The 17,221-nt window shown below is 36.8% G+C and overlaps 1 protein-coding gene and 5 non-coding genes across 8 annotated transcripts in view; 5 read left to right on the top strand and 1 right to left on the bottom strand.

Annotated features, from left to right (window-relative positions):
* Positions 1–17,221, bottom strand: part of LOC140161303 (cholecystokinin receptor-like) — a 346,691-nt gene that overhangs the window by 43,754 nt on the left and 285,716 nt on the right. Inside the window, exon 1 of one of the 3 annotated variants that reach the window (XM_072184778.1) lies at positions 9,718–9,799. The exons of the other annotated variants lie outside the window; for them this stretch is intronic. The gene's annotated coding sequence lies outside the window, so the exon portion shown is untranslated. Of the gene's footprint in view, positions 1–9,717; positions 9,800–17,221 lie in introns of those variants that run through there. 3 annotated transcript variants of the gene reach the window in all.
* Trnas-gcu (transfer RNA serine (anticodon GCU)) lies at positions 51–132 on the top strand. Its single transcript has one exon. It is a non-coding gene; the product is annotated as a tRNA-Ser (tRNA).
* Positions 7,249–7,330, top strand: Trnas-gcu (transfer RNA serine (anticodon GCU)). Its single transcript has one exon. It is a non-coding gene; the product is annotated as a tRNA-Ser (tRNA).
* Trnas-gcu (transfer RNA serine (anticodon GCU)) lies at positions 10,804–10,885 on the top strand. Its single transcript has one exon. It is a non-coding gene; the product is annotated as a tRNA-Ser (tRNA).
* On the top strand, positions 11,497–11,578 carry Trnas-gcu (transfer RNA serine (anticodon GCU)). Its single transcript has one exon. It is a non-coding gene; the product is annotated as a tRNA-Ser (tRNA).
* Trnas-gcu (transfer RNA serine (anticodon GCU)) lies at positions 15,967–16,048 on the top strand. The gene has a single exon. It is a non-coding gene; the product is annotated as a tRNA-Ser (tRNA).

Here is a 17,221-nt window from a genome sequence, read left to right as displayed (position 1 = left end):
ATGAGCTTATTTTGCAATAAAGTAACTATTCAAATCTGCGAATGTGTACTGACGAGGTGGCCGAGTGGTTAAGGCGATGGACTGCTAATCCATTGTGCTCTGCACGCGTGGGTTCGAATCCCATCCTCGTCGCATTTACATTTTTCGAATCCCATACTCGTAGATTCTATTTTCTTTGAAAAAGTGATCAACATGGGTCTTAAGGGGTTGTTTGGAATGACAGGTGAGTCAGGGGTCAAAAACAAAATTTTTACCTTTTTGACCTCAGCACATGTGTATGTATGATCTGCCATACAAAAATTAAAAAAACAATACCTCAAAGTATCATTTTTTAATGTTTTTGTCATAATCACGCTTTCTACAAATGTCATCTGTTTGTACCGGGGGCGTGTCTGTTGCCAGGTAGGCCTACATGACAGCATAGACACACGTTACCAACCTTGAATAATAATACAGAATTGTGACGTTATATTCTTCTTAACCTATCTTAGAACTGCCTATTATTTCAATTGTTATACTGTTCTGGTTGGTTTATTGCATATACTGTATAGAAATTATGCAATATGACGTCGAGCATGACAGAGTCATCTTCATTCAAATAAAATTCAGGTACCCGTAAGGTACCACGGAGCAATTCGCACGATAATACAATAAAACAGATGAAAGGTATGAATGGTTGTGGAATCGAATTGCAGACCTGTCCCTCTGTCACCTTAGAACTGCATCTCGTAGGCAATGGTAGGTAATAAACCAACCGGAACGGTATAACAATTGAAATAACAGCATGTCTTGGTCTCAATTCAAGATGTGCAATTTGGACACACCTACTCGTTGGCTGATTTATACTTCAACAGTTCCTCAAAGCTATATCAGAAAAGCCACTATCTCATTATTCATTGGCCCGCAGTATGCGCTCGCCCCGGGGCACTCAACTTTAGAATTGATGGGTATATGTGCCTACAAGCGTCGCGAAGTAGGCGCATATATAATCAGTACAAAACGTTGGGTTTTTTTTATATAAAAAAAGGATCATTATGTACAATGAAAATGAAAAAGGGGTCATTGGGTATAATATTTTGAAAACTGAAGGTGCCTGGTCATCGGGTATAGTCGGCTTCAAAAGAGGGGCATATATTGACAGGCACATACCGTCACCTCTAAAGTTGATGCCCCCCGGGTGCTCGCATTATATTTTGTTAATGGCTCGGCTTTTAAAACTCCCACACGTCACAATAAGGCTATTGAAAAGTGTATAGAATAGCTAATGATAGACCGGTCCCTGCGATTAGTCGCGGACCCGAGCGACAATATAGTAAACACATCGAGTTTATAACACAAGTGACAGAAGTCGTGAATTATGGAGGGTTTCATTGAACTTCTACCAGCAAAATATGGAATAATACTAACACAAGACACCAATCGAGATGATGATACCAGCCATAATGGAAGGCTTGTATTTGACCTTCTTATGAATCCAATTTCGTGGCGAGAAGTTAAAAAGGTAATGTATATTTCAAGAAATTTGGGTTCAAAAATTCCGTATCAGCTCGTATCATCAATTCCGTAAATATGGCGTATAGAGGCACAACTTGACAATAAACTGAACTATTTAAACTTAAAGGACGCACTGGATACACATAAATGTGTGTTTCCTTGCTGGCGGAATAGTTGCAAAACTCTTTTTTGTCAAAAAAGTTGGACAATTTATGAATTATGATTGGCAAAATAGCGAAAGGAAATAGACTTTTCCAACCATGTAAAACTACACTGGGTTGTTGACATGGTCGACATACATTAAGGCATATGCATGTTCCTAAAGTAGGAGGTAAGTACTATAATTAATTGTTTAAAGTGCTCAATATACCAGCAAAAGGTCATAGGGTCATCAGAGTACAGGGACTTTGTGAAATACTGGGTACAAAAAAAAAGAGCGTGAGCCGATATGCAACATCAAATATAAAAGCCGATTTACATAATTTCCCATGACCTTACAGAAGTGATCGTGCTCAAATATAAAACTATAGAGCTTGGTCCTTGATATGCACCATCAATTGTGTACTTGTGATCAATATTGCTAGGCAAACAATCACAGCAAACATGCCAAAATCCTCCCATTTCTCCTCCATTTACACACATATAAACCCATCCCTTAATCCCATCTTCGATATATTTTCTTTTTGTGTGTGTGTGTCATAATCCATTGCTTAAAGCCATATTATAACATTTGCTGAGGAGAACGCCCTCAAAAAAAATTTAAATTCTGGTTTTTACACGATTGTAATGCACTTTAATCAATAAAGATACTCTGCAAAAATCAAGACTTTAGGTGCTGTAGTTAGGTCAAAATCCAAGATTTTGAATAAAACGATGGAGCCGGCGTTTTATTATTACGATGGAAATATTAGTCGAACACGTATGCACAGTACGTACACGGCGTGCGGGATACACATACACACACACCCCGAGGATCGTACCGTATTACAACCGCGGGAGTAGTTACATGCATGGGCGCTAGTAGTAAATTCCAATTTTTTATGCTTTACCTCACAAATTAAAAGGGGACATATCTGACAGTAAAAGCTAACATTTTATGGAAAATAAATACTAATCTATTTTTACAGAAATGTTATACAGACTTGACATTTAGTATGGAATATTTTTTTGAAAAATATCAACACTGGTCTGGAAGGGGTTTGGATAAACCGCACGGGCTAAATATTAATTGGGGTGTGTCGGGAGATGGTGTAAAATAATTGTTTGATAGAAAATGTGCTTTCCATGAAGTTAACATTATGGTTCTCATAATGTAGCGAATCTGCCTAAAATGGCGGATTTAGGGAGGCTGAATTTGAGCTTTGTGGGGGACACAATTCCGGACTTTATGCAACATTATTCTGTTATTATCAAATTTATAGGGGTTTGAGGTGATATTTCCTCAACTTCGTCAGCAATTGGCATTCATCACAGCTGAAATACACTTGCAATGTATCAATTTGTTGAACAGGGGAGGAGCTTAAAATATGGCTTTTAAAAGTGGTACGTACTCTGAAAGTTTGAATGGCCTCCCCTGAGATCAAATGTTATAAACTTAAGGTACAAATTAACTGCACGGATTCTTGGTTGTCCAATGAACTCTCGCTCTTTCTTTGTGTACAGTAAGTTTATAACATTTGGCCCCAGGGGGACATTCAAAATGTCTGAGTGCGTACCACTTTTCAGAGCCATATTTTTAAAGCTCCTCCCACTTTAAAAACTGGTAGATTACAAGTGCATTTCCGTTCTGACGAACACTTATTGGTATTTAGGTTCAGTAAATATCACCTCAAACATCAATAAATTTGATAATGTTACTCAAAATCAGAAATTTTAACCCCCACAAAATTCAAATTCAGTCTACATAAATCCGCCATTTTAGGGTAAATCACTACATCATGAGAATCATAATTTACACTAATGGAAAGCACATTTTCTGTCAAAAAATTACTTTACACCATCTCCCGACACACCCCAATTAATATTTGATCCCGTCCGGTTTATGCAGACCACTTCAAGCCCAGTCTTGGAATTTTGCGAAAAAATATTCCATACTAAATGTCAAGTCTGTAATATGGCTTTAATGTAATACTGTTTGCAATCATAACAAAATGCCTATTTCAAATTTGGTTAAATATCGATATTAAACTGTGGCCTAGCAAGCTGTCTCTGTTATGTGTTTCTTAAAACAAATGTATCTTGTGAAGGAGGTTATATTTTCCGTATAGTTTTCAAAATCTGATTACAAAAAGTATGTAATCTACTAAATATGTTGCATGACCAATGCAATATTTTCACTTGGACCTTGTTTTTCAAGCTCCCCCTTAGGTAATATTGTCTATAGGACTGACCCGTCTTCAGGTGTTATCGGCTATATGGTCTAATTGAAATTCACACGTATCATGGTCCAGTTTCGCTCTCTTCGACAATCGACCGATTCTATATGGCCCATTACTTTCCTTACATATCATGTTAGCCTGTCCATGCATATATCTGTCTGAAGCAGAGCAAATTGAATCTCCTCTATCTTAGTAACCGGCCGGCCGGACGAACAGGAAAAGACTGTGGTCATCCTGTTTGAGTTGAAATCATACCTCTTGGCATGCCTTATTACCACGGGGTGCTCACTTACAGGTGTTAGTAACCATACTCCATTTAAAACGTCATTCATTTCAACGAATAAGACATATTTGATAAAACAAACACCTGAGACGAAAATACCTAAGGTGTTTGGTATCTTCGTAACAGACAAACAGTACTTTGCATTGGATATTGTATCAACACAAATTATATGTTCATTTAAATTATTCAAATCCAAAGCAAAATCGTACGAAGGAGGAAGCTGAATTTATAACACGGTTGTTTTAGATCAATATGAAAATGTAATTGTTAAGACTCGGGTTAGGCAATTAATATTTTAAGAAAAATGAATGTTTTAGACTTTAGAGTTTACGATATTACATATATTAAATACACCTCTCGTAGCTTTGAGATATATCTAAAAGGTCTACATTACCTCGGGGAGTTGATCCTGGTTGCGATTCTATAGGCTGATTAGGGTTCTGCGCCTGTATAGAGCTACATCTCTAAATGTTTAAAAGGTGTGTCTTGGGCTGAAGTTGTCACCAGCTTTCTATAAAAGCGCGGTGATCGTATGCAATTGTCCGTGGCTTATTTTTCATGCAAGTGTTCATTTAAATCATGCATGATTTACGTCGCATTATACGACCGTCTTCAGCATCATGTTGCAAGTCGGTTATGCCCATTTTCTAGCTGGCTTAGCTGTCTATTCCTTTATAATAGTGCATGGCGCTATAGGGTAATTTTTGAGCTAGCATCTAGTTTTCCTACATTAGTGGAATCAATGTTTTTGGCATCCTTAAGCCTCGAAGGATAAAACTAGAATTGGTTCCATTTTTTCCTATGCCCCCTATGCTTTCCACGAGTGGTCGAAAGTCATAATGGGGCCAAAATGTTAATATTTGTTCTATCATGCTGTAATTTACCTCAAATTATTCATCTGAATTAAGCATCGTAGACAAATGGAAAAACATGATGGGACTACTTTTATTCTAACCATGGAAACAGTGTTGTGCATAGTCCAGAAAAAAATATAGCTATCGTTTAAAATATAGCCATCGATAACTGATATTGTGAACACATCACTACGATCTGGTGAATTTCCAGATTGCTTAGGTCTTGATGTGGATGATATTCCCAAGTCATTTCATGCCACTTGTGGTAATAGCAGTAGTATAATAAAGCACACCTTTAAGTACGGTAGTACAACACAGTAGAACTAGGTAAAATTTGGACGAAAGTTTGACATCTAACATGATAATTATATAAAGTTATCAAATTTATCGTAAGGTTAGTGTCACTTGATATCAAGGTTACTGAACTTTAAGTATTGATAAATATTACAAGAGCTAGTGCATTATTGCGCCCATACACGCAAACATTTCCTTGCATTTTTATCGATTTACTTCGTCATTTCTCTATAAAGTTTTAAAATGCACATTCTGGCTCGGTAGGGCCTTGTAAAATAGGGTTCTATTCCTTGCCATAACGCAAAAAACATACAAGCATGCCTGTTAAAAGATATTGGGTCTTTGAATGTGGCCGATAACACGCCATGAAACATTCAGCAACATTTAATCGTTACATGTAGAGTTTCAAGTATTATAAATGTTTATCAGTGAATTTTATTGCTTATGGAAGTGAAAATATTGGCCTTTACCAAAATGTTAAAGAACGATTGTTGACGGTAGAAAAGGACGTGGTCCATATATTGTGGTTTATGTGACATTGTTTATGTATTATGCCGAGTGATGGACTAAACAAAGAGTTTAGTGCTGTTTACCTGCACTAGATTCTTTCAACTACACTGTCAATATTTATTGCCAGCTACAAAAAGTGGAGTTATTTTTTGCTGATTTGGGTATGGATTACTCATCTATCTCACGTCATCATAAAGTAGATCAAATAAAATTAAGATCTTCTCTCACGCTATTAGGTCATGTGTATAGGACGTAGTGTAATAATCTGAACAACATTCATTTGACTCCACAAAATAAATTAAGCATTTATATTAATGGATCGGCAGGTTTCATGTATGATCTTACGCAAGAAAATAATAAATATCTTTCAAAGGACTGGTTTATTATGCTATGTGCGCGCGAGAAAGAATTCTATATATTCTATTAAACTTTGACATTGAAGTGTATTGCATAGTGCAAAATGAGGTTTGCCAATTGGTTATGTACTGTATTATAGGTTGTGTGCTTACGGAATATAACGTTAGAGGTTATATCTGTAAGATAAAAGAAAATCATACCTACTTTGTGAAACTTTCATATCATTTGCCCAATTCTGAATTAGGAATAATTTGTATACATACGGAATTCAAGATATGCTGACAGTCTTGAATACATATGCTTTTTTTCGAATCTACATCTCCTTGCAAAAAGAAATTGGAAATCGTTGATACAAGGTAATGTGCTGTGTTGAGAAATCCTACATAATATCCCAACAACGTTGATGCTAATGAGCGCTTTTTCAATCCTGGATCTCCTTGCGAAAAGAAATTTAAAAATTACTGATATGATAATGTGCTGTATTGAGAAATCTGACATATCCTATCAACTTTGATGCTAATGTGCGCTTTCTCAATCCTGCATCTCTTTGAAGAAAGATATTTAAAACTTGCTGATATGGTAATGTGCTGTATTGAGATATCTTATATATCCTTGCAACTTTGATACTAATGAGCGCTTTCTCAATCCTGGATTTCCTTTAAAAAAAAATTAAACATTGCTGATATGGTAATGTGCTGTATTGAGAAATCTTACAGATCCTAGCAACTTTGATACTAATGAGCGCTTTTTCAATCCTGGATCTCCTTGCAAAAAGAAATTTAAACATTGCTGATATTGTAATGTGCTGCATTGAGAAATCTTACATATCACAGCAACTTTGATACTAACGTGCGCTTTCTCAATCCTGGATCTCCTTGCAAAAAGAAATTAAAAAATATTCCTTGGTTCCAAAGCACAGTGTTTAGATATTTCACAATACCCTCAAAACAACTGATACGAAGTCATTAACCTCTAATTAGTAACATATGTTAGTATCATTATCATTATCATAGTACCGATTATGAGCTAATTTTTGCAATATATGAGGTATAATTATTCAAATCTGGGAATGTGTACTGACGAGGTGGCCGAGTGGTTAAGGCGATGGACTGCTAATCCATTGTGCTCTGCACGCGTGGGTTCGAATCCCATCCTCGTCGCATTTACATTTTTTTAATCCCATACTCGTCGATTCTGTTTTTCTTTGAATAAGTGATCAGCGTGGGTCTAAATCCCATCTTCGATATATTTTTCTTGTTTTTAAAGTAGACCTACATGTATAATGAACAATTAATTCATGATAATTATATAAAGTTATCAAATTTATAGTAAGGTTAGTGTCACTTGATATCAATGTTACTGAACTTTAAGTATTGATAAATATTACAAGAGCTAGTGCATTATTGCGACCATACACGCAAACATTTCCTTGCATTTTTATCGATTTACTTCGTCATTTCTCTATAAAGTTTTAAAATGCACATTCTGGCTCGGTAGGGCCTTGTAAAATAGGGTTCTATTCATTGCCATAACGCAAAAAACATACAATCATGCCTGTTAAAAGATATTGGGTCTTTGAATGTGGCCGATAATACGTCATGAAACATTCAGCAACATTTAATCGTTACATGTAGAGTTTCAAATATTGTAAATGTTTATCAGTGAATTTTATTGCTTATGGAAGTGAAAATATTGGCCTTTATCAAAATGTCAAACAACGATTGTTGACGGTAGAAAAGGACGTAGTCCATATATTGTGGTTTATGTGACATTGTTTATGTATTATGCCGAGTGATGGACTAAACAAAGAGTTTAGTGCTGTTTACCTGCACTAGATTCTTTCAACTACACTGTCAATATTTATTGCCAGCTACAAAAAGTGGAGTTATTTTTTGCTGATTTGGGTATGGATTACTCATCTATCTCACGTCATCATAAAGTAGATCAAATAAAATTAAGATCTTCTCTCACGCTATTAGGTCATGTGTATAGGACGTAGTGTAATAATCTGAACAACATTCATTTGACTCCACAAAATAAATTAAGCATTTATATTAATGGATCGGCAGGTTTCGTGTATGATCTTACGCAAGAAAATAATAAATCTCTTTCAAAGGACTGGTTAATTATGTTATGTGTGTGCGACAAGGAATTCTATATATTCTATTAAACTTTGACATTGAAGTGTATTGCATGGTGCAAAATGAGGTTTGCAAATTGGTTATGTACTGTATTATAGGTTGTGTGCTTACGGAATATATAACATTAGAAGGAAAATCATACCTACTTTGTGAAACTTTCATATCATTTAGCCAATTTGGAATAATTTGTGTATATATGGAATCCAAGATATGCTGACAGTCTTAAATACAAAAAGATATTTAAAAATTGCTGATATGGTAATGTACTGCATTGAGAAATCCTACATATAAGAGCAACTTTGATACTAATGTGCGCTTTCTCAATCCTGGTTCTCCTTGCAAAAAGAAATTTAAAAATTGCTGATATGATAATGTACTGCATTGAGAAATCCTACAAATCTTAGCAACTTTGATATTAATGAGTGCTTTTTTAATACTGCATCTCTTTGCAGAAAGAAATTAAAAAATTTCTGATATGGTAATGTGCTGTATTGGGAAATCCTACATACGCTCGTATCTTAGCAACTTTGATACTAATGTGCGCTTTCTCAATCCTGGATCTCCTTGAAAAAAGAAATTAACAAATAGCGGATGTGGTAATGTGCTGCATTGAGAAATCTTACATATCCCAGCAACTTTGATACTAATGTGGGCTTTCTCAATCCTGGATCTCCTTGCAAAAAGAAATTTGCAAATTGTTGATAATGTAATATGTTGTACTAAGGAATTAAGATATAAGTTAATGATTAATTCATAATTTCCAATTGACCAATGTGTTGTGTAAGTACCATTAATCTGTGGATATGTCCATCGGAAGAGTAAATTTAGTGCTAGTACATAAGTTGATCATCGTAATGCATACACCATTGCTTGCATTACTCCAATTATTCGATTAGCGTTGACAAATGTAAAACCTTCAGTTCCTGAGATACCAAGATGTCTTCAGGAATTTCTCCCTCATCCATTAATCACATTCTTTTTGATTGATGACATAACTAGTAAAAATGAAGTGCATGAGTACTCGGGATTAACACATTCACTACAACGGTATGACCGTTTAATAACATGCTAAGATAAGAAGTGAAGTCAACTAATTTGATAGTGGTGCCGTGCCAGATTAAGTCTGGAAATAAAGTGGCAACTAAAACAAACAACTTTTTAAGTATTATGAATTAGAGCTTTGCTAACTGCGTTTTATCTTTAAGCTGATTCGTTCTCACATGTAAAATGTCCCAAAATTATGTTAATTTTGTTCTGAAACAGGTCAAAATAAAAAAGAAAGAATTGCAATTTTTTTTTGTGGTTAAAAGGAGTCTCCGGCAATCATAAGATTATGCCTTATATGTTAGAAAAATAATTATCAAGCACGAATCACATGGTTTTATTTAAAACAAACTCATACTGACCATAAAAACGAATAAAAACAGTCGGCTCTCAACACGCGATATTCAAACTTCCCGCGCCGAAATTGTCTAAGTGCAATGACGTAGTGGTTATTTGTGCTCAATTGTCGACAGCCCTCAAGAACCGCAAGACCTATGGAAATACAAATGCGATTGGATTCCTTGACTCATTTCCTATAAGATCGGTATTATTAATATGAAAAAGCACCCTGCAGCTTTTTACTGAAATGGCTAAAACATGCCATTGCACTCGCCTTGTGTAATACGAAATGCAGAAAGGGTTGTTGGTTATGACGGGGTTTGGCAAGTGAGGGATGGGTTTGCAGTGATTTTGCAAAAAGGACAAGTCAATAGTCCCCTCGCGGCATTAAGAAATGTTTATCCACAACCCCGCCTGGCTCAATCAGTCATAACAGAACTCCTGCAGCCCTGTTTACCAAGGCCCGTCTTTGCCGACCTACGGTTGTATATCTTGTGACGGTGGTAAATCAAATGCCTATACGATTTATTCCAGGATCTGGGACTGTTACTTTTTGCATAACTTCTTCAAGTTTTGTAATTGTCTTCTGAAGTTTAATAACACGTATTGATCCAAAGGTTATTACCCGCCCAATCGTCACGGTCGTACAGTTATAGACGAATCCAACGAGCCAAGTGATGATCATCATTCAGTCGGCCATTACTGGGTCCCGTCTGCACCAAACTGGTGTTGTTACCTCCCAATTGAGTGGATTAAATCCGCTTAAAAATCGATGTTGAATTGTATTGTGTTGTAAACTTTGTCTACGTGTAACACGGGTGATGGAATGCAGTTTAATATCACCGCCAAGGCCACATCATTTCATATTTTAGGTGGAACAGATCTAAGGGGGACCCAGTAATGGCTGCCATTGAGGTATATGGATGCGTGAAAATGGATTCGTCTATATAGGAATTATTCTGCTACTATTATTTATTCATCACAGTTTGATCATCGAGCTATTAATAGCTAGCATATGTTAGTATCATTATCATTATCATATTACCGATTATGAGCTAATTTTGCAATATATGAAGTAGGCTAACTATTCAAATCTGCGAATGTGTACCGACGAGGTGGCCGAGTGGTTAAGGCGATGGACTGCTAATCCATTGTGCTCTGCACGCGTGGGTTCGAATCCCATCCTCGTCGCATTTATATTTTTTTGAATCCCATACTCGTCGATTCTGTTTTTCTTTGAATAAGTGATCAGCGTGGGTCTGAATCCCATCTTCGATATATTTTTCTTGTTTTTAAGGTTGGTCTAAACCCTGAAATTATGGAAACTTTCGGGCCTCATAACTGCTAAATTGTTGATGTAATGTATATAAAAGTATACATATTTAGAATGGAAAGGACTTGATCAATTCATCTGTGAGGTCAAATTTGGGCCGAAATGCCATTTTTGGCCCAAAATTCCAAAAATACTGTTTTTGACCCACTTCTTTCTCGTTAGACGTAACAAAAAAAAATTATTTTCAAAATATAGGTAAAAATATCTAGGAGCCGTTTTTGTATTTTTTTAAATTTTGACCAACTTCACGTCGAATTTACATTTTTATTGTGGGGCTGATGGGTACTTGTGTCTGTGTAGCACTATGTATAATTTATGAAACTCGAAAGAAAAATTTTCATTTTATTTCGTGTTGTGATGTTTGATCATCAAGCTATTAGTAGCACATGTTAGTATCATTATCATTATCATAGTACCTATTATGAGCAACATGAAGTAGGCTAACTATTCAAATCTGCGAATGTGTACCGACGAGGTGGCCGAGTGGTTAAGGCGATGGACTGCTAATCCATTGTGCTCTGCACGCGTGGGTTCGAATCCCATCCTCGTCGCATTTATATTTTTTTGAATCCCATACTCGTCGATTCTGTTTTTCTTTGAATAAGTGATCAACGTGGGTCTGAATCCCATCCTCGATATATTTTTCTTGTTTTTAAAGTAGACCTTCATGAATAATGAACAATTAATTAAGGTGATGGACTGCTAATTCATTGTGCTCTGCATGCGTGGGTTCGAATCCCATCCTCGTCGAATTTACATTTATTTTTATTCTGGGACTGATGGGTACTTGTGTCTGTGTAGCACTATGTATAATTTTTGAAATATTTTCATTTTATTTCGTGTTGTGATGTGTGCATACAGCGTGATCTTTTTATTCAGTTTCATCCTCATGTTGCCGTAGGAATGGTTAGCATTTATTCCGTATTGAAAACCGTGTTCCGACGGATCTGCACTCGACCGGCCTCAGTGGTGATGCAACGGGATGAATGCACCTTTTCGCTAAATTCCATAAACCATTTCGGGTAGACCTCTGGTGTCATTACGCCGACGCGCACATTGTTACTGCGAACTTCACGGCTTTCAAATGAATGCGAAGTATAAACGATGTTCGCTAATCGACGTAAAATGACAATTCATCTTAACACGTGTTCCTCTGCATTGCACACATACACCAGTGAATGAATTTGAATGATAAGCCATGCCAGATGTAAATTAACATATCATTTGGTTACATACCTGCTTCTAGTGTTGGGCGGGGATTTCAAACACGCGTATTACAGTTACGAGCTCAAAATAAATACTGGTTCCACAAAGAATACTCTAAAATGGCTGCTGAAAAGAGGTATGCCCGAAACGTCGCCTCAAGACTCTACGATCGTAAAAACTGTTAATGGCAGTTATCACTCTCTTGATTTACAGAATGCCGACGCAGCATTTTACCCCGCATTTTAGTGCCTTATTATAAATATGTATATTATGTTTGTTTGTGTGGATGTATGCAATAGGAATCGCTTTGATTATGTATGTTCTTTCTATCCCTAAATTCACCGATAATGACGTTTAATAAATAGTTCAAACTGAATCCGAGTTATCTGTTATTTTATTATAATTGCAAACAATAATATTAATTAGCCAATAAAAATTGCAGGGAATTAACGCTTCAATTTTGGTGTCACAATCCAGTGCTTAATGTAATACTGTTTGCAATCATATCAAAATGCCTATTTCAAATTTGGTTAAATATTGAAATAAAACTGTGGCCTACCAAGCTGCCTCTGTTATGTGTTTCTTAAAACAAATGTATCTTGGGAAGGAGGTTACATTTTCCGTATAGTCTTCAAAATATGATTACAAAAAGTATATAATCTACTAAATATGTTGCATGACCAATGCAATATTTTACTTGGACCTTGTTTTTCAAGCTCCCCCTTAGGTAATTGTCTATAGGACTGACCCGTCTGCAGGTGTTATCGGCTATATGGTCTACTTGAAATTCACACGTATCATGGTCCAGTTTCGCTCTCTTCGACAATCGACCGATTCTATATGGCCCATTACTTTCCTTACATATCATGTTAGCCTGTCCATGCATATATCTGTCTGAAACAGAGCAAATTGAATCTCCTCTATCTTAGTAACCGGCCGGCCGGACGGACAGGAAAAGAATGTGGTCATCCTGCTTGAGTTGAAATCATACCTCTTGGCATGCCTTATTACCACGGGGTGCTCACTTACAGATGTTAGTAACCATACTCCATTTAAAACGTCATTCATTTCAACGAATAAGACGTATTTGATAAAACAAACACCTGAGACGAAAATACCCAAGGTAGTAGGTATCTTCGTCTCAGACAAACGGTACTTTGCATTGGATATTGTATAAACACAAATCATATGTTCATTTAAATTATTCAAATCCAAGCAAAAGAGGAAGCTGAATTTATAATGCGTTTGTTTTAGATCAATATGAAAATGTAATTGTTAAGACTCGGGTTAGGCAATTATTAATTTAAGAAAAATTAATGTTTTAGACTCAAGTTAGAGTTTACGCTATTACATACTTTAAATACACTTTTCGTAGAAGATCTACCTTACCTCGGGGAGTTGGTCCTGGTTGCGATTCTATAGACTGATTAGGGTTCTGCGCCTGTATAGAGCTACATCTCTAAATGTTTTATAAGGTCTGTCTTGGGCTGAAGTTGTCACCAGCTTTCTATGAAGCGAAATGATCTTACACAATTGTCCATGGCTTATTTTTCATGCAAGTGTTCATTTAAATCATGCATGATTTACGTTGCATTATATGACCGTCTTCAGCGTCATGTTGCAAGTCGGTTATGGCAATTTTCAAGCTGGCTTAACTGTCTATTACTTTATAATAGTGCATGGCGCTATGGGGTGATTTTTGACCTACAGTGTGGGCCAAAAACAACTTTACCCAATTTCAGAGGGTGGTTGCTCGAATTATAGAAGAGCTATTCATAATAATGTGAGAGTGCCTAGAAGGACGTTGGACCGGCAGAAGGAGGTCGTCGACCGGCAGGGGCAGGAGACCCTCTCTAGCCTTCTGGAGGTTAACCTATTGGCTGTTCTACGATCTTTTAAAGAACACCAATCCAGCTCCTTCAGCATGTTAGTGACACTACTAGTTCTTTTGTGGTCATTCATAACAAAGCGCGCTGCGCGGCGCTGCAACATCTCAATTTTGTTACTTAGGTCTTTTTGGTGGGGGTCCCACACTGAACTGGCATATTCAATGTGGGGACGCACAAGTGACATGTAGGCATTTTGTTTGATTTGCTTGGTGCAAGAGTACAAGTTCCTTCTAATCTGTTTGCAGATGATGTGTTGTGGTGAATGTGATTAGACCATGAAAGATTGTTGGAAATCTCAACTCCGAGGTAGGGATGGCATTTTGTCTCTTCTAAAATGCTGTCTCCCAGTTTGTAATCAAACATTTTAGTCGAACGTGCATGGGTGATCCTCATGACGAAACATTTTTGGATGTTGAAATGTAGTTGCCAATCATTCTGCCATTTGACAAGTATGTTTAGGTCATCCTGGAGTTGATCATGGTCATGATTGTGAACTATTTGCCTATAGATAACACAATCGTCGGCAAAGAGCCGGACTTCAGATTGTATGTTTTGTGGCAAGTCATTGATGTATATAAGGAATAGCAAAGGTCCTAGCACCGTGCCCTGGGGAACGCCAGATAACACATCTGTCCAAGCCGAGTGTTCACCCCCGACAACGACCCTCTGTTTACGGTGCATAAGGAAATTTGCTATCCATGTGTGGATGTTGTTGCGGACGCCATAGTGTTGTAATTTTAGGAGAAGGCGATTGTGTGGTACCGTGTCAAATGCCTTGCTAAAATCCATAATTACAAGATCAGTTTGTTGTCTGTTATTTAGTGAAAGGGCCAGGTCATGTGTTGTTAATAAAAGTTGTGATTCACATGAGTGGTTGCTTCTGAAGCCATGTTGTTTTGTGGTGAGAACAGAATGCTTATCAAAATGATGCATGATGTGTGAATGGATGACATGTTCTAAGACCTTGCAACATATGGCTGACGGGACAGGGATATGGGAAGAGGTCCGATTTTAGATGCAGGAGGAAAACCGGAGCACCCGGAGAAAAACCTGCGAGGACGAGCATGGAAAATATCTCATGCACAGAAGCCAAATTTTCAAAATGCACCGATTCAATCGAAATGTTTTCTTATATTACTCCTCTCGGCAAACCAAATAAGAAAATAATTTATTTGAGAAATGCATAACCAACCTCATAATCGGATGAAATCTTGGATCACATGTTATGCTTGTACATATTTCTAATGGACTGTGGCTGCATGACAATAAAAAATCACTAAACTTGCGAATTAAGTATGTTTGAGATTTCTTATGATAAAACATGATGGGACTACTTTTCAGTTTTGGCCCCATTGTGACCGTCGACCCTCGTGGGAACCACAGGTAGCATAGCAAAAATGGAAATAATCATATCTTTATCATTTCAGGTTTAAGGATGCTAAAAAACATTGGTTCGACTTATGTTGGAAAGTAAAATCTCAAACCCATAGCGCCACGTACTATTAGATTGTAAATAAAGAGAACCATTGTAGAAACTGCAAGGTGCATAGTCCAGAAAAAAATAGCTATCGTTCATCAAAGCAAATTGACCCTTAAGAAATTATTTAAGCCCTTTCCTTTACTTTCTTCCTGATCATGCCTTGGTTTCAAACCTGCAGCAAACATATAACGGTTGTTTATTTACGTGCGTTACTATTATTTCTTCATTACAGTTTGATTATCGAGCTATTAATAGCTATCAGTAGCATTATGTTAGTATCATTATCATTATCATTATCATAGTACCGATTATGAGCTAATTTTGCAATATATGAAGTAACTATTCAAATCTGCGTATGTGTACTGACGAGGTGGCCGAGTGGTTAAGGCGATGGACTGCTAATCCATTGTGCTCTGCACGCGTTTGTTCGAATCCCATCCTCGTCGCATTTACATTTTTTGAATCCCATACTCGTCGATTCTGTTTTTCTTTGAATAAGTGATCAGCGTGGGTCTGAATCCCATCTTCGATATATTTTTCTTGTTTTTAAAGTAGACCTACATGTATAAACTATAATGAACAATAATTCAGCATGTATAATAAAATGACGTGGTGGCCGAGTGGGTTCGAATCCCATCCTCATCGCATTTACATTTTTATTGTGGGGCTGATGGGTGCTTGTGTCTGTGTAGCACTATGTATAATTTATGAAACACAAAAAAATCAATTTTCATTATATTTCGTGTTGTGATGTGTGCACTTTCATACAGCGTGATCATTTTCATTCTCATGTTACCGCAGGAATGGTGATGTAACGGGATGAATGCACCTTTTCGATAAATTCCATAAACCATTTCGGGTAGACCTCTGGTGTCATTACGCCGACGCGCATATTGTTACTGCGAACTTCACGGCTTTCACATGAATGCGCAGTAACGATGTTCGCTATAATATAAAGCGACATAAAATGACAACATCTCAGGTCTACCTGTAAGGGCTTATGGGAATTACCGAAAAAGGAACCATTGTAGAAACAGCACTGTGCATAGTCCAGACAAAAATATAGCTATCGTTCATCAAAGCAAAGTAACCCTTAAGAAATTATTTTTAAGCCCTTTCCTTTACATTCTTCCTGATCATGCCTTGGTTTCAAACCTGTAGCAAACATATAACGGTTGTTTACTTACGTGCGGATAGGCACTTTGGTCCTGATGGGACCACGCTCAAGCAAAATGCTTTAGCCGGGCTAAAAAGCCTATACAGGCATACTGGCTTATATGTGGAAAGAAAAGAAAGAAACACAATTGAAGATAAGCAACAAAGAACAAGCTTATGCTGGCTTATAAGTGGATAGAAAAGGAAGAAACATAAATTGAAGATAAAAAAACAAACATAGAAAACAGACAACAGAAAGCCGCTCCCCAAAAATCCAATGAATTTTACTGTCAAGCTTCGGAGTGATCACAATCTTATTAATGCATCAAAACCATTATTTACAACAGAATACCGGCAAACTTCATTCCCAAAGTGATGTTATACTTTCGTTAACATTTATTATGTATTTAAAGTGTTACCGCTAAGGGGTCAAATAGGGTCGGTCAGACGGGATTTTTTTTTTT

Source organism: Amphiura filiformis, chromosome 9, assembly GCF_039555335.1.
Source record: "Amphiura filiformis chromosome 9, Afil_fr2py, whole genome shotgun sequence".
Lineage (NCBI taxonomy): Eukaryota > Metazoa > Echinodermata > Ophiuroidea > Amphilepidida > Amphiuridae > Amphiura > Amphiura filiformis.
This window is presented reverse-complemented; position numbering and strand designations above follow the sequence as displayed.